Below are 22921 nucleotides of genomic sequence, written 5' to 3'. Positions count from 1 at the left end.
TATTATGGAAGCTGCTTAGGTTGTAAGCAGGTAAAAAGTTTTAACAAATAAAATTAACAAATATAATAAACATTTTGATTGATGTTAAAAACTTTGATACTGATTCATCAAATAACTCATTCTGGTTTACCATAATTTTTTTTTACAGTCTCTTATTCCTTACTCTCCAATGTGTACCCTTCAATCTCCACAGCAAAATTTATTGGTAATTCCTACTAACTTTACGATACATTTTCACCTAGCAAAAACATCATGCTTTGACGCTGTTGCACCATTTGGAATTCAATCCCTCTAAAACCTGCCTTGAACTATCTTTTTAGATATTCAAGGCTCTCTTGAAAGCCTTTTTTTTTTTTTTTTTATAAAAGCCTTTTCCCCAATTCCTAATTAACTTAGTGTACATTAGACACTATTCACCTTTCCTGGAGTGGCAGAATTACACTTGTCTGTCTGGTATTTTTATACCCCCCTTCTTGTGTACTTTAGCATATATTTACTACCTCTTATTAAATGTTACTGTAACCTAGGCATATTTTTATTTCTCTCCTTTTGTTCCCCCATCTATGACTTTTAGATATCGTAAAATTAGATATAATTTTATAAGCAATATACTCTCTTGAGAAGGAGTCTTACAGCTGGTTTACAATCCAAAGTGTGTAAGACACATTTACTATTGTGAGCATGTGACTAGGGAAAAATGCTGATAGGACGACTGGATAAGCCGAAAATAGATATTACCTTAGGAAGGAACTTTGGATGCATATACAGAACCACCCTATTGTTGAAAAACTGATGGATCAGTCACTAAGGTCTAAAATAAGGCATTCCAATCTAGTCACTTAGGTTAGAATAACAGCGAGGTCCCAAAACACAGTGGATGGTTTTAATGGAAGACTTCAATAGAAGTAAGCCCTGCATTACTATGTTCCTATCTACAGAGAGGGTGTTCAGGTAGAAGACAACTCTGATGTTGGATTCACTAGTTAGTTCTACCAATGGAGAGCAAGGTTTAGTTGGTATGATTGTTTCATTTGCTATAGTACTGAATTGGGACTTAATTGAAAAGTTGCTTTTCAAGGCATAGGCAAAAGTTTTGGAAGGGGCATTTGTAGATGGACCATACAGAAAAGGAGAAAAGTTTTGATTTTAAATCAGAGGTACAACAAACTGGGGCCAAATTCCACTTGAAATTTCCTTGTACAATGTGCAATTTTGTTTGATAACATGAAGTTGTGCATATTTTGAACCATCACATTTGTCATAGTTTTTGTGTTATATGTGCCCTGTTTCATCCTTCCCTGTAAGGAAACATCAAGCATTTCTATCTTCTGTGTTCATTGTTAAATGTCTGCATTTGGATTGTCCAATTAACAATCACCGTTTACTTTTTCTCTTTTACTTTTCTTTTTTAAACTATACTCCCCTTTGGCTGCTCCACCCTATATTGTGGACTTTATTCTGAGGGCTGTAAAGCAAAGTTACTCATATAGCAGGTGCTCTTCAAGGACAGCAGGATAAATATTAGTGACATCACCGAGAACCAAATACATAGAGATGCTCCCCAGCATTATTTTCTAGAAACCTTTGGAAGTACCTGGCTGTGCTTGCTCAAGTCTTCCCACCCACCACTGTCATGTGGGATCAGGTCAGGCTAATATAACTGCAAGGGAAGGTGGGCAAGGAAGTAAAAACATTTGTTGTGCTGTCCTCGGAGAACACCTGCTACAGGTGTATAAGGAGAAATTAGGTCCTACCTGCTAATTTGCATTCCTTTAGTCCCTCCGGGCCGGCACAGCATGACTTGTGGGTTGTGCATGCCTCCCAGCAGGTGGAGACTGAGAACACTGAAATTTGAGATGGCCAATAAGAGCCCAGCTCAGCCCTTTCAAGCCTCAGTATATCAGTAAGAAAGAAGAAAGCAAGCATCTGTGCACCAGTGGACTCTACAGCCACGGATATTAACAGAGCAAAAGTATTCTGGCACTCGATCAATACAAACTGACCTTTTTGGGGGGTTTTCTTTTTTTAAACACCTTATAAAAACTGTCCCCCACAGAGACAAGGACAAAGTATCCTTCATAGAACAAACTGCAAAACAACCCCAACGAAACAATCAGCATCTGCACAGGGAGGGAGCTGTACTAGTCTGGAGGGATTGAAGAAAATCAAATTAGCAGGTAGGACCTAATTTCTCCTTCCTTAACGTCCCTCTGGACTGGCCCAGCATGACTTGTGGGAAGTACCTAAGCAGTCAATAAAAAAAAAAGAAACCATACTAGCTTCGCCAATAGAAACCATTGACCAAAAGCAGTGTCCCAACGCACCTGGACATCCACTCTGTCGTACAAACAATTGCAGGGAATACCAGGTAGCCTCCTTCTAAATGTACTGGAGAAACCAAATAAATCCCTGCCCAGGACGTAGCCTGCCCTCTAGTAGAATAAGCCTTAATTCCATCCAGATCCATCCTGCCTTTCAGGATATAGGCTAAACTAATCGCCTCTTTAATCCACCTGGCTAAAGTATACTTTGAAGCTGCCAAACTCTTACGACCGCCACCTAGCAAAACAAAAAGGCGGTCTGACCGGTGAAACTCCTCCGTTTGCCGTACATACCCCTGAAGAACTCTCCAAACATCCAACTTATGCAACGCTCGCTGCTCCTCCGACACCTTAGAAGAACCAAGAGTCGGAATGACCAGAGTGATTCACATGAAAGGACAACAAATCCTTCAGAACAAACAATGGAATTAGTCTCAATACCACATGATCCGCCAGGAAGTCCAAAAAAGGAGCTCTGCACGATAGCGCCTGTAATTCTGACAAAATGGCGACCAATAAGACAGATTTTCAAGTAAGGTCCTTGATGGAGACTGAAGCCAACAGCACAAAGGGAAGACAAATAAGGACCTAGAGGACCAGATTAATATCTCAAGACAGAAAGGGAGCCAGCCTAGGAGAGTGCAAGATATTTACACCTCTCAGAAACCTAACCACATCCAGATGACTGGCCAAAGGCTTGCCCTTGACATGCCCCCGAAAACAAGCCAATGCAGCAGCTATCTGAACCTTCAGGGAAGCTATGGCCAATCCCTCCTGCAGAAAATCCAGGACCTGCAGTACAGTAGCATGCAACAGAGCGATCCCACGATCACCACAGCAGTCCTCAAGGATCCTCCAGACGCGGACATACGCTAAAGAAGCATATCGATGGCGAGAATGCAGCACTGAACCAATCACATCAGCCGTATAACTGCTCTTCCTTAACCGGGCCCTCTCAAGAGCCAAGCCATAAGACAAAAATAGAGTCGGGTTCAGCATGAGTACCAGTCCCTGGGACAGAAGGCCGACCAACTCTGGAAGCCGCAACTCGGGAATTACTACAAAACGCCTGAGATCTGCATACCATGGGTACCTCGACCAATCCGGAGCCACCAGGATCACAAGACCCACATGCCTTTCCATCCTTTGAATGACTTGACCCAACAGAAGCCAGAGAGGAAACACGTACAAGAAGGTCCACTGGCCATGGACAAAGAAGAGCATCTAAGTCTTCAGAGTTCCATTCCTTTCTTCGACTGAAGAAACACAGAGCCTTGGCATTTCACCGAGTTGCCATTAAGTCCATCACCAGCCAGCCCCACCTGTGGATTATCACCTCGAACGCTTCGGAGCTGAGGGACCATTCTCCCAGATCCAGTGCCTGCAAATTGAGGAAATCTGCCTGTACATTGAGAACTCCAGCTACAAGTGAGGCTGATAGATCCTTAAGGTGACTTTCCACCCACACTAGGAGTGCCACCACCTCCTCTGCCAACCTGGGACTCTGTGCCACCCTAACAATTGATGTATGCCACTGCCATAACACTGTCCAATAATACAAGTACCACTTTTCCCTCTAGGAGGTTGCAAAAAACTCTCTCAATGACAGGCGAATTGCTCTGGTCTCCAAAAGACTGATGGAGTAATTCGCTTCCTCCACAGACCACCAACCTTGCACCAGCTAACCCATACAGAGAGCTCCCAAGCCCCTGAGACTGGCATCTGTGGTCACCTCCATCCAACATTGGGGGTCCAGTGGTACGCCCTTCAATAAGTTGTTGGTCTGGAGCCACCACCGCAGATCCTGATACATCACCGCTGGCAAAGGAGTCTGACTAAAGTGACCACCAGAACAGAAGACTCCTCTGGAGACTGCATGTGAGCCCTGACCCACTGCACCTTGTCTATGGCCGCCGCCATTGATCCCAGTACCTGAAGATAGTCCTGAGCGCAAAGGGCTCTATGATCCATAAGGTCCCGAACTTGATTCTGTAGCTTGAAGATGCATGACGACAGGAGAAACACCCTTTCCTGAAGTATGTCGAATGTGACCCCCAGATATTCCAAGGTCTGTGTTGGAATCAAACGGCTCGTGAGCGAATTGATCATCCAACCTAAAGACTCCAACAGCACCGCCTGTGCCTTCGCTTGACAAATTTCCTGACGCAACTTTGCACAAATCAACCAATCGTCTAGATAAGGATGAACTAGAATGCACATATAAAGTATCACATACCATGTAAAATGAGTTTATCTTGTTGGGCAGACTGGATGGACCATATAGGTCTTTATCTGCCGTCATTTACTATGTTACTATGTTATGTTACTATGTAGAATGCCCTGTTTGCGAAGGGCAGCCGCTACCACCACCACCATAATCTTGGTAAGCGCCTCGGGGCTGTCACCAGGCTGAACAGTACTACACAAAACTGAAAATGCTGACCCAAAACAAAGAAGCGGAGAAACCGCTGGTATGCCTGTTGAATGGGAATGTGCAAATAGGCCTCCGTCAAATCTAGAACCATGAGAAATTCTCCAGAATGCACGACCGCAATAACCACCCACAAGGTTTCCATGCAGAAAGGTGAGAACCAAAAAAAGATCCAGAATGGGATGATAGGAACCTTCCTTCTTTGGAACTACCTGCCTGTGCCCCGCTCTAGCTCCGGAACTGGGCAAATCGCCTGTAGACTAACTAGCCTGTCCAGGGTTTCTCTGACCACCATAACTTTTACCCTGGAGCGATACAAGGACTCTACTTTTAAAAAAAAAAAAGCCTGACCGGCAAAGAGGCAGCGAACTCGAGAGTGTACCCTTCACAAAAGATCGAAGACTCATCGGTCTAAAGCGATTTGGACCCACGTTCCAAAGAAATCTCTCAACCTGGCGCCTACCGAGACATGAGGATGGGCCCGTAAACTTTCACTGCATGGGACGACTAAGCTTGAGAAGCAAATCCACCGTCGTGTCCTCCGTGCCTGCCCCCACAAAAGGGCTGCATACATTGGTAATAACGGGACATTTGGAAGATAGCTCCACTGGCAGCTTGAAAATGCCTGGAATCACATCCCTGTCCTCTAAAGGCCAACATTCCCCAACTAAAGGGTTTCAGCCGAGTCCCCTCAACTTTTTACAAATTTCTCCAATACGTCTCCAAACAGCAGTCCCCTAAAGGGGAACTTATTCAACTTGGACTTCGAAGCTACATCCGCCGACCAGCTGTGAAGCCAGAGGGTCTGCCGTGCCGCTACTCGTAAGGCCATGGACTTCATTGCTGCCCGCAGCAAGTCATAAAGAGCATCTGACAAGAACGCTGAACACATCTCAATCCTAGCTATTTCCTGATCTACCAAGGAAAAATCATCCGAGTCTCTGTCCAGCACTTTTTGACCATGGAAGCACACCCTTGCCACCAACGCCCCAGAGATGGCTGCCTGCTCCACCAAGACAGATTATCAACAATGTTTTAAAAAGAGTCTCTGTACGATGAACCTCATGGTCTCTGACAGCAGTGTCACCATCCACCAGCACTGTATTCTTCTTAGTCACCGCCAAAACCACTGCATCCACTACTGGGGGGCTTGAGCCAGTCTTTATTCCGCTCTGGCACAGAATACAGTCGAACCATAGAACAAGCCAAGCAAAAAGGTGCATCTGGGCATCTGGAACCTCCCACTGTGCCTGAACAATGTCCCTGATGTCCTGATGCATAGGGAAGGATCTGCCCGACTTTTGCACCCCCTTAACCAAGGGGTCCACCTTATACTGAACTGACACCTCCTGAACTTCCTCAAAATTCAAAGTAGAAGATACCTGTGTAATAAGCTCCTGTAAATCTTCTTTATGGAAGACCCTTGTCAATGAATGGTTCTCCCCCAGAGACAATTCTTCTGGGGAAGTAAAGGCATCTTCCTCCCCCACACATTCTCTGACCTATAAGTCCACATCCTCTAGAACCCCTCCAAGGGATTATGTCTCAGCCCCCAGAGCGAACTCCTGATTTTCCCAGGAAACCCTGCATCTCTTGACCCCAGTCCCAGCCCCCTTACACGGATCAGAGGCCACACCAGCCAGGGGAGCAGATTTCTGTTACAAAAATGCTTTGTACACTTGCAAAATAAATTCTGGAGGAAACTCCCCTTCTGAGAGACCTCCCTGCAAACTCCTCAGCCCAGCTGTCACTAACTGCACCTGCTGAGAGCGCTGTGCCGCACGCTGCCCAGAAAGAGTCTGCTGGTCTAAAATGGAAGAAGTTCCCAACAAAATTGGGTCCATCCTGACTCCAGTTCCCTGTTCCAAAGAGTATCCACACAACGAGCCCCTATATCAACCACACCTGATGGACCTGCGTTCTCCGATGCTGTAAAACCTTACAAGTGCCAGCAGCCGTGAGCCTGTGTCGCTAATGGAGCATTGACGCAGCTTCTCCAACATGCTGTAGGAACAGACATAACAAAATGAACAGGGAGATAGGGGAGGAGGGACTCTGCCACCCGAGTGTGCATCCCCGAGGCACCAGAAACCTCCGCGTGTCATCTTCAGCCAGCCTCAGCACATACAGAAGACCCCTTTCCCAATTAAGGAGAAAGGTATCTGATGCTAGCCTGCATAACTGAGAGGCTTCAATGCTGTGGTGAGTGCAAAAAGATACACCAAGGGGGTGGCCCACTCATGAAAGATCTTCCTGGTAAAAGACTGAGCCAGAGTCATGCAGCCACAGTGATTCCTGAATATGGCTGTCTGCTACAGTTATTTTTCCCTACCAGATAAGTGATTTTAAGGACAATCCCTTGAGAGATGGCTCATCGCCACATACTGACTTGCCCTAGAATGCTCCTCCATTTATAAAATTAAATGGAATGAACATAAGAACGTAAGCATTTAACCAGAGAAAGAAGGGGGGGCTGCTCTATTGCAGTGGTTCCTAAACCTGGTCCTGGAGGTACTCCAGCCAGTCAGGTTTTCAGGAGACCCAAACTGAACATTCATGAGATAGATTTGCATGCAGTAGAAGAGGTGCATGCAAATCTCTCTCATGAATATTCATTGTGGGTATCCTGAAAACCTGACTGGCACTTGGCTGGGATGCCTCTAGGACAAGATTTGGGAACCACTGCTCAATTGCATAAGGTACATTTTTGTTCTCATTTTACATCTTCAGCTTTGCAAATTTTAGCTTGTACATTACAAGATGAAACTACAGAAACAATTTAGACATTTACTGTCTTCCAAATTTGTGGAATCAGGACAGATTTTATTAACTTCATTACTTATGTATGTGTAGATAGTAACAATATAATGTTACTGGAAGATATTAATCTACATCTAGAAAACTCAAGCCGATTCTAGGGTCAGACAGTTACTTGATTTCTTGCAACTGCTTGACTTTAGTTAGCATGAGACTAGCTCAACCCATAATAAAGGTCATTGTTTAGACCTTTTCGCTTACAGATGTAGATTGTGAAAGTTTATTACAGATCCTATATGGGACCCAACTGCATGGTTAGATCATTTTGGCTTATGATTTATTTTACACCGCCAAGAAAATAAGAGGGTTTGAACCTCACATAGGAGACAAAAGTACTGGTCACATAACATATGTATCACAGGGCCCTTTGGACTCCTAGGAAAGGTAAACTTATGTATCATACCTGATAATTTTCTTTCCATTAATCATAGCTGATCAATCCATAGACTGGTGGGTTGTGTCCATCTACCAGCAGGTGGAGATAGAGAGCAATCCTTTTGCCTCCCTATATGTGGTCATGTGCTGCCGGAAACTCCTCAGTATGTCGATATCCAAGCTCCATCCGCAGGACTCAGCACTTAGAGAATTACACCCACAAAGGGACACTCTGCCCAGCTCACCACCGCCGAAACGGGGGAGGGGAATTAACCCAGCTCATCCCCACACAAGTGGGGGAGGGGAATCCGTCCAGCTCATCCCCGCGGAGCGGGGGAGGGACACCACACCCGCCGATGCGGGGGGATCTGGCTTATCCTGCAACCGCAACAGGAGCTGACTGACCCTAACACCGCCGAAGCGGGAGGGGTACAAAGCTGCCCTACTGCCGCACGAAGCGGGAGGGAGCGCCGGCAGAATTTAAGTCTCAATCCAGCCCCGTAAAACGGAAGGGAGAGGAATGCAGCAGCTCACTGTAACACAAATTCGTCTCAACTCTTGAAGAATTCATTGAAAAACTTGAACACGAAGTCCTCCTGAACAGGAACTGAAGACTAAACTTGAACCTGAAATGCAACCAGAATATAAACAGTACAGATATCTGGGAGGGGCTATGGATTGATCAGCTATGATTAATGGAAAGAAAATTATCAGGTATGATACATAATTTTACCTTCCATATCATCATGCTGATCAATCCATAGACTGGTGGGATGTACCGAAGCAGTACTCACCCAGGGCGGGACATTGAAATCCCTGACCGCAACACTGAAGCTCCAAACCGGGCCTCCGCCCGAGCAGCCACAGTCAAGCGGTAATGCCTGGAGAAGGTATGGGCCGAAGCCCAAGTTGCCGCCTTGCAAATCTCTTCCAAGGAGACGGACCCGGCCTCTGCCATCGAGGCCGCCTGAGCTCTAGTGGAGTGAGCCTTCAGCTGGATAGGCGGCACCTTCCCCGCGGCCACATAAGCCGCTGCAATGGCTTCCTTGACCCATCTTGCCACTGTAGGCTTAGCAGCCTGCAGACCCTTACGAGGACCTGCAAACAGGACAAACAGATGATCCGATTTCCGGAAATCATTGGTCACTTCCAAGTATCTGATGATGACACGTCTCACATCCAGATATTTGAGAGCAGAGTATTCCTCTGGGTAGTCCTCCCTACGAAAGGAAGGGAGACAGAGCTGCTGATTCACATGGAAGCGAGAAACAATCTTGGGCAGGAAGGAAGGCACTGTGCGAATAGTCACTCCTGCCTCAGTGAACTGCAGAAAAGGCTCTCTACATGAGAGCGCCTGGAGCTCGGAAACTCTTCTGGCTGAAGTGATAGCCACCAAAAAGACTGCTTTCAACGTCAGGTCTTTCAGAGATACCCTCGACAAGGGTTCAAAAGGCGGCTTCTGCAAGGCTCTTAGCACCAGGTTGAGATTCCATGCAGGCACCACTGAGTGCAGAGGAGGGCGCAGGTGATTAACTCCCTTGAGAAAGCGCACCACATCTGGCTGCGAAGCCAGGGAAGCACCCTTCAGGCGGCCCTTGAAGCAAGCCAGGGCCGCTACCTGGACTTTAAGGGAACTGAGCGACAGGCCTTTCTCCAGACCTTCTTGCAGGAACGCCAACACTTAAGAAATTGGAGCAGTGAAGGGAGAAAGTGAGCCTGCTTCACACCACGCTGCAAAGATACGCCAAACCCTGGCGTAAGCAGTAGAAGTAGAGCGCTTCCTCGCTCTCAGCATAGTGGCGATGACCTTGTCTGAGAAGCCTTTCTTTCTCAGACGCTGCCGCTCAATAGCCAGGCCGTAAGACCAAAGGGGGAGGGATCCTCCATCACCACGGGACCCTGATGTAACAGGCCCTGCTCCACTGGCAGCCGCAGAGGATCGTCGACTGAGAGCCTGATCAAGTCCGCATACCAGGGACGTCTGGGCCAGTCCGGACCCACCAGGATTATCCGGCCCGGATGCTTTGCCACCCGGTCTAGCACCCTGCCCAACATGGGCCAGGGCGGGAACACATAGAGAAGCTCTTGTGTCGGCCACTGTTGGAGAAGAGCATCTACTCCCAGGGATCGAGGGTCCCGTCCTCTGCTGAAAAAGCGCGGCACTTGGCAATTGGCCGATGACGCCATCAGATCTAGGCTCGGCTGGCCCCAGCGCTTCGTGATGTCCAAGAACGCCTGAGCAGATAGCTGCCACTCTCCGGGCTCCAAGGTATGGCGACTGAGAAAGTCCGCCTTGACATTCATGACTCCCGCAATGTGGGCCGCTGACAGCTGTTCCAGGTTCGCTTCCGCCCACTGGCATAGATTCATGGCCTCCTTGGCTAGAGGGGCGCTCTTGGTACCTCCCTGGCGGTTGACATAGGCCATAGCCGTGGCATTGTCCGACAGGACCCGTACTGGCTTCAACGCCAGTACCGGGATGAACTCCAAAAGCGCCAACCGAATGGCTCTGAGTTCCAGGAGGTTGATAGACCACTTTGCCTCTGCAGGAGACCAGAGCCCCTGCGCTGTCCTTCCCAAGCAGTGGGCTCCCCAGCCCGACAAAGAGGCGTCCGTCGTGACGACAATCCACTCTGGGGTCACCAGAGGCATTCCTGCAGACAACTTGTCTGTCTGCATCCACCAGCTCAGCGCCTTGCGCACTGCTGGGTCCAAGGGAAGGCGCACAGCATAATCCTCCGACATCGGAGTCCAGCGCTGCAGCAGAGAGTGTTGTAGTGGTCTCATATGAGCCCTGGCCCAGGGCACTACTTCCATCGTGGCCGACATAGAGCCCAACAGCTGCACATAGTCCCAAGCCCGAAGAGGAGAGGCTACTAGGAACTGGTCCACCTGAGCCTGAAGCTTGACAATCCGATTGTCTGGCAGGAACACTCTGCCCACTTGGGTGTCGAATCGAACTCCCAGATACTCCAGGGACTGAGTCGGGCGCAGCTGGCTCTTCTCCCAGTTGATGATCCACCCCAGGGAGCTCAAAAGAGCAACCACCCGGTCCACAGCTTTGCCGCACTCTGCATAAGAGGGGGCTCGGATCAACCAGTCGTCCAGATAAGGATGGACGTACTCCTTCCTTTCGCAGGAAGGCCGCGATGACCACCATTACTTTGGAGAAGGTCTGCGGAGCAGTAGCCAACCCGAAAGGGAGGGCTCTGAACTGGAAGTGTCGGCCCAGGACTGCAAAACGCAGAAAGCGTTGATGAGGAGGCCAGATGGGAATATACAGGTACGCTTCCTTGATGTCCAGGGAAGCCAAGAACTCTCCTGCCTTCACTGCCGCTATAACAGAGCGGAGAGTCTCCATGCGAAATGCCGCACTTTCAAGGCCCGATTGACCCCTTTGAGGTCGAGGATAGGCCGGAGAGAACCTCCTTTCTTTGGTACCACAAAGTAAATGGAGTAACGTCCCTTGCCAATCTGATTTTCTGGCACCGGAACGACCGCACCCAGGCAGATCAGGTTGTCCAAGGTCTGCTGCACTGCCACAGCTTTGACTGGAGACTTGCAGGGAGAGAGTACAACCCCGTCTCTTAAGGGTCGGCAGAACTCTAACTTGTAGCCGCCTCTGATGACTCCCAGCACCCAAGCGTCTGAAGTTACTTTGGTCCACTCGCCCAGAAACGAGGACAGGCGTCTTCCAATCTGCACTGGGCCATGGACCAGGACCCCGTCATTGGGTACGAGACCCTGGGGGAGGACCGGAGGGCGTACCTCCGGGACGGCGGTCTCTGCGAAAGGAATGCTGCTTGGGGGAGAAGTTCCTTTTGAAGGAAGAGGGGGCAGAGGAGCCCGACTTGCCCGGGCAGTACCGACGGGCTTCTTGAAACCGTCCTCTGGAGATACCGGGGCGAGCACTGGCCCGAGCCCTGACCTCTGGTAACCTCTTGCCCTTAGACGTGCCGAGATCGGTCACGATTTTGTCCAGCTCGACCCCAAAGAGCAGCTTGCCTTTAAAAGGCAACTTAGCCAGGCGGGACTTAGAGGCGTGGTCCGCAGACCAATGTTTCAGCCAAAGCCAGCGCCGCGCAGAGACTGTCTGAGCCATACCTTTAGCCGAGGCTCTCAAGACATCATACAGTAAGTCTGCCAAATAAGCCAAGCCCGATTGCAGGGCCGGCCAGTCAGCCCTCAAGGAAGGACCCGAGGGGGAAGCCCGCTGCACAATCGTCAGGCACGCCCTGGCCACATAGGAGCCGCAAACTGAGGCCTGCAAACTTAAGGCAGCCGCCTCGAAGGACAACCTTAAAGCCGCTTCCAATCTTCTGTCTTGGGCGTCCTTTAGGGCCGTGCCACCTTCCACCGGCAACGCCGTTTTCTTAGTCACCGCAGTGATTAAAGAATCCACGGTAGGCCAAATAAAGGCCTCACGTTCACTTTCAGGCAAAGGATAGAGGCGGGACATAGCCCTAGCCACTTTGAGGCTCGCTTCCGGGACATCCCATTGAGCCGAAATTAAGGTGTGCATGGTATCATGCACGTGGAAGGTTCTAGGCGGGCGCTTCGTCCCCAGCATAATGGCAAAGCCAACAGGGGCTGAGGGAGAGACGTCCTCTGACTAGGAAATCTTCAAAATGCTCATGGCCTGCAGTAACAGGTTGGGCAAATCCTCTGAGCGAAAGATCCGCGCTGCAGAGGGGTCATCCGCTCCATCCGAGCGGGAATCCGTCTCCTCCAAGGAATCCCCAAAGGACCGTTGGGAGAACTCAGATACGCTGCCCTCATCTACATCAGAGGAAACAGCGTCCTCTAAGGCCTGGGAATCCACCCGAGGGCGTTTACTTCCGGGGGCCTCAACACCGTTATCGGACAAGGGAGAAGGGGCAGCGTTTTGCATAAGGAAGGCCTGATGCAGCAGCAAAATAAACTCGGGGGAGAAACCCCCCAGACTGTGTATTTCAGCAGCCTGGGCCACAGCCCTAGACGCACCCTCAACCGGCGCTCGCAAGAGCGGGGGAGCAACATGCTGCGCATCCAAGATGGCGTCTGGCGCGACACTCCGCGAAGGAGCCGCGCGGGAAGAACGGAGCTTAACTAGCCGCTTTTTTGCCGTCGCCCAAATCAAGGGCGGCCATGGCATGAACGTCTCCCAGCTCAAGGGCGGCCCAAGAAGAAGCCGTCCGAGCAGAGTGGCCGGCCAAGATGGCGGAGGCGAGCAGCGGGGGATGGGTGTTTATGGCGGGAAAAACCGCCGCGCCGGAGGAAGACCCGGGACACTGACCGGCCTCCAAACTGACACCCAACAAGGGCGAATCAGACTTTAAAACCCCCGCATCCCCGCTAGAAGCGCACACACGGTCCGGGGAGCGATTCTTCGCGCCCTCGCCCTCCGACGCCATAGGCCACGTGGAGATCAATCGGGGAACCCCCTGCCCGCTATAAAAAGGTAAAAATTACCTGCTTCTCGCTCCGAGCTGTAACGACCTGGTGTCCCAGTGAGTAGCTGCAATAAACGTTTAAATAAACGTTGACATAAACGCCCTTAAGGACGTCCAAAATTTTTTTTTTTTTTTTTTTTTTTTTTAACGGAGCCAGCCGGAGGGGGGAGAAAAGGAGGGACCTGGCGCCACCAGGTTTGCACTTGCTCAAGAAGAGCCCTCAACCCCAGGCACTCAACAAAACCTAAAAATTAGGCTTGGAGGCCTAGCCAGAGCTGCTGCTGTGTGTGACCACCACCTGCTGAGATAGAGAACATACTGAGGAGTTTCCGGCAGCACATGACCACATATAGGGAGGCAAAAGGATTGCTCTCTATCTCCACCTGCTGGTAGATGGACACAACCCACCAGTCTATGGATTGATCAGCATGATGATATGGAAAGTAAGTTATCTGGCTCCTCAAATCTTGACCTATGCTGGTCATGCAAAAAAATATAAAGGAACTCATTCATTTGTTGCTTGAATGTCCTAATTTACTTTTGTTTTGGTCTGATGTTTGGGCTAAGATAACTGAAATTTTGGCTTTCAAGCATCTTTTTTACCAAAGTTTGTTATCAGGAAGTCTATTTGTATTCCATTTTTTCTTTCAAGAGAGGATATACTACTGTTTCACTTCTTAATATCAGTTGTATTAAAATTAATAATCTCACATTGGAAGAATAATTCTCAAGTTAATGTATATCTTTGGTGGAATTGGATTTACTGTACAAGAAATATGAACAGTTTCTTATTCCTCTTTAGGACCACCTGTCGGTCTTAGAAAATTGAAAACATTAGATCATTTTCTTTCACTTGCTACTTAGTAGTGTATAGTGTTGCTTGTAAAACTCAGCTTTGATTACTGTGTGATATACTCATTCTTGCTTTGATTTTATGAAATTAATTGTATAATTGCAAATTTCAAACAAAAAAAAAAGTACTGGTCACGTAGTATAGTTAATGAAAAGGATTTTTGGGCTAAAGTTGATTCTGTTTTAACAGATCTGAAGGTAGCTGGAGAGCTAACACTACTGGATTGGAACCAGATTTGTTTCCAGATTTTAGAAGAAATTGCCCCTTTGAAAAGAGGAAGTGAGCAACAAATTCAGCAACCCGCTTGATATACAAAAGAACTACTCAGTCTAAAAAGGTAATGTAGGTGCTTGGTAAGGCTATGACACAGAACCCTTTTAGAAGGGGATAAAGTTAATTATGCTTGTAAATAATTGCGTGTTCCCACTACATGATTAATTACTCTGACCTCGCATCTTCCTAGACTGTTTTACCCAGTCTGAGTACTTACATGCTCCATAATCAGAAGGACACCCGGGATTCAGTGGATATAAGAACACAGTTTTTTTGTAACTCTGCCAAGCTTCATTAGCTTAATCAGGCTGTCACATTTCTTCAGTGAAATATCAGGTCTGAGAGATCCTATGATTTTACAGGCCTAGGTTTGCTAGAAAGCCTGAACCTGTTTTTCACTGCATTCAATTTGTGACATTTACATGCTATGCCATAATTATGAATGATGTCAAACAGTCAAAACAGGAATATTTTACATATTTAATTGGTTATGAGAAAATGAATTTTAAATAAACTGACGATAACATTGGATTTATTGGGGGAGAATAAGGTTAGTCCAATGGCTGATGACCCGGCCTATTTTTTCAAAACAAAAATAGAGAAGATCAGATTGTCATTAAAGTCATCTAATTCATCTAATTCCAATTAATTGGAATTTGTTATTAATGATACTGGTTTCGCTAGGGGGAATTATATCCGATAGGAATTGGTGATCCTTTTATATCACTAGTTTGGAAGAATTAGTTCCTATATTTACTATAGGAACATTTATGAGTGGGTTTTGTAAAATACTGTTCACACCTAAACCTAAATATCCTACATCATCTACTGAGGTTTTGAATTATCATCCAATTGCATCCATTCCTCTACTAATTAAGTTGGAGTCTATAGCAGCAAAATAATTAATGGAATATCTCAAAAGATATTGCATTCTTTCAAGTTCTCAGTCAGGCTTTAGAAGCCATTTTAGTAGAGACTATAGTGAACTCAGCTACTGCTAGAAACGAAATAAGTATAGGGCACAGCATCCTGGTGATGCAGTCTGACTTGGTAGATCATTAAATCCTTTTGAGCTTATTGGATTTTTATGGTATTAATGGTGTGATTTGTGAATGGTTGAGGTTTTTTGACGTACAAGTCAAATCAAGTCAAAAAAAGCTAATACTTTTTCTTTTACTTGGAGACCTGAATGTGGTGTCCCACAAGGATTCCCCCCCCCCCCCCTTCTCCTATTTATTGCTTTTAATGTCACAATTAGCAAACCAGCTTTCTATAGCCGGGCTTTGAACATATATTTTGCAGATGATACTATAATTATTCCATTTACTGACACCTTATCTGAAATTGCTCAACAAATAGAGAAAGGAATAAGAGTTTTAACCTAAAAGAAGTGGTCCAACTGGTTAGAATTAAATAATGACAAGACTAAATTTTTGGTTTTAGGATATTCTTTTAAGTCTTTTATGTAAAAGATTCTTGTGGTAAATGGCATTATGTATGACCCAGTGGAACAGTTGAAGATTTTGGGGGTCATCTATGATAAATATCTTATTTTTGAATCTCATGTGAATTTGGTGATAAAGCTAAAAGTTACCCACTTGTAGCAGGTGTTCTTCGAGGACAGCAGCCATATATTCTCACAAATGGGTGACATCTGACGGAGCTCAGTGTGGACACTGCCACAGTGTACTGCCACTTTAAATCTTTAAGGCAGTTGCCCCACCGCGCACGCACAGGTGCCTTCCTGCAGGATGTGTGAGCAAGAGACCAGCAGTACAGTGTTAAAGCTAAGAAGACAACTCCAAGGGGAGGTGGTCAGGTTGTGAAAATATATGCCTGCTGTCCTCGGAGAACACCTGCTACAGGTGAGTAACATAACTTTCTCGGAAGACAAGCAGGCATTATATTTTCATAAATGGGACTTGCTAGTTACCAGGCTCGCAGGGAAAGTATATTCAGACAGTCAAGTAAATAGTGAGCCTGATGGAAAATGGGCTGAGGGTAGAGTTGAATTTTATAGAGTAAAAAAAGATTCTGCAGAACTGCTTGTCCAAACCAGATATCCTGCCTGGTATACTGGTTCAGACAGTAGTGAATCGTGAAAGTGTGGATAGACCACCACATAGCTGCATTGCAAACGTGCTGAATAGAGACAGAACGGAAATGGGCTACCGAGGCCACCATAGCTCGCACATTATAAGCAGTGACACAGCTATCAAGGGTTAGCCCAGCCAGGGAATAGATGTAGGAGATACAGTCAGCCACCGAAGTAGAGATTGTACGCTTGGTGATGGGAATTCCTAATTAGGATCAAAGGATACGAAGAGCTGGAAGGATTGTTAAGGTTTTGTGGGTTCTAGAGCACGTTGGCAGTCCAAGGTATGGAGTGCTGTTTCTCCAGAATGAGAATTTGGTTTAGGAAAGACGACAGGCAGAACAATAGACTGATTGAGATGAAACTCAAACAACCTTTGGGAGGGATTTGGGGTGCCTTCGGAGTACAACCCTATCATGGTAGAATCTAATGTACAGAGGATCTGCCATAAGGGCTTGGACCTCACTGACTCTTCTGGCAGAAGTAAGAGCTATCAAGAACAATATTTTATGTTAGGCTTTTTTAAGAGACCAAAGAAGTAATGGGTCGAACAGAGGTTTCATGAGAGAAGTGAGAACACAGATCCCATACCACCGGAGATGGCTTGATGGGAAGATTAGTATGACATAAACCTTTCATGAATCTAGCCATTAAGAGATACCCTGCACTTGGTCTATTACCAAGTTTAGCATGAAACACACTGATGGCACTGAAATGGAAGAGTTAGCCTTGAGGCCAGAACTGAAAAGATGGATTCCACCAGAGTAGGTAAAGAACAAGAGATGGGGGCTGAGCGACAGATTCACACCGGAAGGAAAACCTTTCCCAATTTAGATGGTAGCATTTTCTTGTGGAGGGTTTTCTGGAAGCAAGAAGTATCAGAGATTTCCTGAGGAATGTTTAAAGAACACAATTCTATGTCATCAGGTAACCCACCATGAAGGCTAGAAAACAAGGTTTCGGATGAAGAAAGGATCCAACAACTCTAGGAGTAGAGGAAACCACATTTGTCAAGGCCAGTAAGGAGCAACTAGTATCATTGTTCCTTGGTCTCAATGGAGTTTGAAAAGTGTTTTCCCAATTAGGGGCAGTGGGGGAAAGCATAGCGAAGATCCTTCTCCCAGTGAAGTAGGAAGGCATCTGGGACTAAGCATTTGGGAGCACAGAATCTGAAAAAGAATTGGGGGAAGTGTGTTGTTCTGAGAAGCAGCAAACAGGTCTCTCTCTGGTACTCCCCACTGCTGAAATATCCGACGGACAACTGAGGTGCTGAGAGACCATTCTTAGGGGTTGAAAGACTCTGCTGAGCTTGTCTGCCAGGACATTCTGCTTTCCGGCTAAGTATACAGCTCTGAGGAAGATGTTTCAGGCAGCCGCCCATGTTCATATCTGGCTTGCTGACAGGAAGTAAGATCCTTTTCCTCCCTGCTTGTTCAAGTAATACATCAACACCTGATTGTCTGTGCATACTAGTATTACCTGCTTGAGAATTCAATCTGGGAAGGACTTGAAAGCATTCCACACTGCTCAACTCCACGAGATTGATATGATATCTGTTCTTGCAGGGACCAAGAACCCTGTGTATGGAGACTGTCAAGATGAGAACCTTGTGATATGAAAGGGGTTGGAATGGGAAGCCTCAGGTTAGATTCTGTGACATCATCAACCACTGAAGAGAGTGGATGAGCCATGGAGTCACCTGGATAAGGGCAGAAAGGGGCCCCATGGCCTGAGTCCACTACTAGGAGAGAATTCATAGAGGAATTCAAATGTGAAGGCAAGCCAATAGTGTTAAGATGAACTGTTGAGGGCATGTGGAGCATATGACATGCAAAAATGAGTCGCCTGGGATACCTGAGTGGCAAGATGTATTATATTGTTTGCTCTCTGCTGAGGAAGGAACGCTCAACCTTGAGTTGTATTGAGAAGAGCCCCTATGAATTCCAAAGTCTATACCAGTTGATGATGTGATTTGGGGTAGTCAACCACAAATCTGAGAAGTTCTAGGCATTGCATTGTTGACTTCATGGAATCGGTGGTGGATTTCTGCCTTGATTAATCAGTCATCCAGCAAAGGGAATATGTGAATGCCCCATCTCGGACATGCTGCAGCTACTACTACCACCAGACACCGTGAGCACTTGAGATGCCGAGGCCAAGCCAAATCGTAAGATCTTGTACTGATAAAGTAAGAGACGCACAGCAGAATTGAAGATGAGAACAAAGTCAATTGTTGAGCTGAATCATGGGGAGTAGTGACCCCAGAGATACCATGCAAAACTTTTCTTTGTGGAAAAATTTGTAAATAAGTAGTAGTAGTAGTCTTTTTAAGAATCAGAAAGTATCTGGAATAGAACCCTTGACCCTGACCAGCGGAGGAACTGGTTCTATTGCATTCTGCCGTAGGATGGCCGAGAGCTCCTCTCGTAATAACTGGAGTTGGAGGGAGCTGAAATGAGACTCTCTTGGTGGATGATCTGGGGGTCTTGCTTACCAAACACAGAGAGTAGCTGTGTTGGATTGTGTGCAAGACCCATTGATCGGAGGTGATGAGAGCCCATCTTTGATGAAATGGGAGCAGCCTCCCACTGAGAAGGTGGTTTGTAGGTATTGACAAATGGGCGGTGGCAATGCTCTCTAGTAAGGAGTCAAAAACTAGGCTGTTGCTTTGACTTGAGGTGGTCTTTGAGACTTCTGTCCACACTGCTGCCTCAGACACGATCACTGAAGTGTAGTATGCCGAGATGGAGGCATCTACTTAGAATGATAATTAGAACCTCTATAACCTCCTTTAAACCTCCTAGTAGAAAACAAAGGTGTAGTAGTCTCTGTTTTTATTTTATCTGTATGTTTTTTGATTAGATCAGCCACTTCCTCAACCTTGTCCCAAAACAAAGTTGTCTCCACAACAAGGAACATCTGCAAGGCATTCCTGGATAGCAGATTCAAGGTCAGAGACTCTGAGCCAAGACAATTGGCACATTGTTATTGCTAGAGCAAAGATGCTGGAAGAGATGTCTTCTGTCTAGCAAGATATTTACGACAGGCAACGCACTTTTCGTGAAGTGTTTGGACTCCTCTTGTTTATCACAAGAAAGATATTCAGCAAATGATAAATAACTGTATAAGAGATTTTAAAGAAATGGTGGAATAAAGCTGGTAGTCTAAAATATGATTGGTTAGCATTGTGGCTTGGGAAGTTTTTCTGTAAAAAGCGTCCATTCTTCTGTTCATGGAGGAGAAAAAGCATAAGATCTGACACTGCAACTGTGTTTTAAAGCAGACTACCGCTAAAGAAGGATATGGTAGCTGTGTCCTTTCAAAATCCAGCACATTTTTATATTCTATACATTATGTCAATTTTCTTTAGGGCAATATGGACTGACAGAGGGGTCTCTTTTTTAATAAAGTAGTTTTCATAACCGAATGGAGAGGAATTCTCTCATGGTGAGGAATCAGTCAAGAACCTCAAAGAGTTCTGCTCAAGAGTTTTCTTGTTTCAAGCTTGAAAGGTAATGTGGTAGCTGTATTAGTCCAATTTTAAAAGTAATTAAAAGAAATAAAATAAAATATAGAAAAGAAAATAAGACTATACCTTTTTTATTGGACTAACAATACATTTTTTTGATTAGCTTTCAAAGGTAACCCTTCTTCATATCAGAAATGAGCAAATTTTGATAAATAACAGTATATATAGACGTGAAACATCAAAGCATTCCAATGACAGGCTCACAGGAAGAGGGTGGGGGTGGATGAGAGACAGGGAGAGATGCATGGTGATAAGAGGGTGACAAAGCAGTAGTATTTTATGGTTTATAATAGGCTAGAAAACCCAGATCTTTGTTAAGTCCTGTCCTGTCTGATGGGTGTCAAAATATTTAATCATTCTGACTTCAAAGGTTTTACGTTCCTGGATCATCAAAGTTTCCTTTCAGTATTCTCACCATAAAATCATTGATACAATGTTCTGGTTTTGTAAAGTGCTGTCCCACAGAGCTGACATCCTGGTTGGCACTGGTATTTTTCATATGATGTCTATGTAAATTAAATCTCTTCTTTAACATCTGGCTTTTCTCCAATATATCACCCTTCACGACACTTTTTTACACTGAATGATATATCCCACACTGGAAGATGAGCATGAGAAGGATTCCTTTATGTTGAATAGGAGGTAGTGTTCTATTGTGGATTAAAAACTGGTTAAAAGATAGAAAACAGAGTAGGGTTAAATGGTCAGTATTCTCAATGGAGAAGGGTAGTTAGTGGGGTTCCCCAGGGATCTGTGCTGGGACCGCTGCTTTTTAACATATTTATAAATGACCTAGAGATGGGAGTAACTACTGAGGTAATTAAATTTGCTGATGACAAAGTTATTCAAAGTCGTTAAATCGCGGGAGGATTGTGAAAAATTACAAGAGGACCTTACGAGACTGGGAGACTGGGCGTCTAAATGGCAGATGACGTTTAAATGTGAGCAAGTGCAAAGTGATGCATGTGGAAAAGAGGAACCCGAATTATAGGTATGTCAAGCAAGGTTCTACATTAGGCGTCACCGACCAAGAAAGGGATCTAGGTGTCGTCATTGATGTATACATTGAAACCTTCTGCTCAGTGTGCTGCTGCAGCTAAGAAAGCAAATAGAATGGTTAGGTATTATTAGGAAAGGAATGGAAAACAAAACAGAGGATGTTATAATGCCTTTGTATCGCTCCATGGTGCGACCGCACCTCGAATATTGTGTTCAATTCTGGTCGCCGCATCTCAAAAAAGATATGGGAAAATTAGGTTCTTACCGTGATAATTTTCTTTCCTTTAGTCATAGCAGATGCAGCCATTACAGATGGGTTGTGTCCATCAACCAGCAGAGGGAGATAGAGAGCACACTTTTTCAGTGCCTCATACCAGCTTGCTCCACTGCCTCTCTTCAGTATTTGAAGCTTCCAAAGCAGTATGGCAAACCGCAATGGGAATAACATAATGATATCAGGACAAGATATAATATTCAGTTATGAGGATGTAATTAAGGTGAACAGATAGGAAGGTTCCTTAACAGTTGTAATTGGAATAATTAGGGAGTCCTTTTCCTAGGCGGCAACTCCTAATGTAGAACCTATTTCTTTTTTAAAACCTGTGAATGAGAGGTCATCTGGAGGACACGAGTCATAAGGATAAACCTGTTGAGTCCTTCTCTTCAGAGTTCTTTTCTGGCTGATAATCCAAACACCAAAAATACTCTAGTGGGGAAGTCTGGATCTGTGTATAGCTAGCCCTACTCAGTAGGGGCAGCTCAACTGTGGGCATCTAGACCGATGTTATTTGATACCATGGGGAAGCTTCCTTCCACAATGTACTCAAAATTAACACTGGAGCAGCTGACAGACTAAGGCCCTTTGAGCCCCATTGTTATTGAATTTCTGCCAGGGGTCCCAAAGATCAACATGTGACCCTTTGTATATTTGTTAATATCATTGATATCAATGTATCATGTTGAATAAGGTACTGAGCGAGACTCTTATCGATTTTTTTGTTGAGCTCCTCCTCAAAAGATTGCCAGCGCCAAGGTCAAAGAGATCATTTAGGCTACATCCTCCTGAGTTATTTGAGGGGTATCAGAGCTTGGTCCTAACTCTGACGTAAAGGAGGATAAGCAATCCTCCATTTGGAGGTACTTGGTAAATAAGACTGCTACCAGTATTCTCTGGATTCTTGATGTCATGCTCTAAAAATAAGACCAAAGCCCATGTCTCTTCACCTCCACTTGAAGTACAACATTGGTATCATTTCATATCACTGAAGCCACTGAACCATTTTTCAAGTTTGTCAATATCAACAATGGCCTCTATCAATACTTGGCATCAACTGATGACTCCTTAACAAAGATACAAGCCCAGCAGTTAGTGCATCTACTGGACCCTTTTGAATCAATGCTAATGACACAGAATCAGTCTTAGAAGCCCTGAAGATTTTCTTTGCCACCAATTTCTCTTAGTCATCTGAGAACACAAATGACACAGGAGATTTGGGATCAGATCCAAGGCATAAAAAAAAAAAAAACCAAACAGAAAAACAGGAGAAAACATTCAAAGAGCCAAAAAACCTGAGCTGCAAAAAGAATGGTGGCCCTCATGGACAATACAAAGATGAAAGGGTGGAAATATTTTACTTTAAGAAACTGCAATCCAAAGCATGTCCTATCACCACTGGAAAACAAGAACTGAGGAGGTCCCATGTGGCAACACAGTACAAGTAGTACTGCTTCAAGTGTACACCTAGACCTCACAACGTTTCTAGAATATCTCTGCAACTATAAGTTTTTTTTTGTTT

General features: G+C 45.7%; 1 protein-coding gene across 1 annotated transcript in view; it reads right to left on the bottom strand.

Annotated features, from left to right (window-relative positions):
• Nucleotides 1-22921, bottom strand: part of FBRS (fibrosin) — a 592459-nt gene that overhangs the window by 468491 nt on the left and 101047 nt on the right. The gene's annotated exons all lie outside the window — the stretch shown is intronic.

This window comes from Microcaecilia unicolor, chromosome 7, assembly GCF_901765095.1.
Source record: "Microcaecilia unicolor chromosome 7, aMicUni1.1, whole genome shotgun sequence".
Taxonomy (NCBI): domain Eukaryota; kingdom Metazoa; phylum Chordata; class Amphibia; order Gymnophiona; family Siphonopidae; genus Microcaecilia; species Microcaecilia unicolor.
This window is presented reverse-complemented; position numbering and strand designations above follow the sequence as displayed.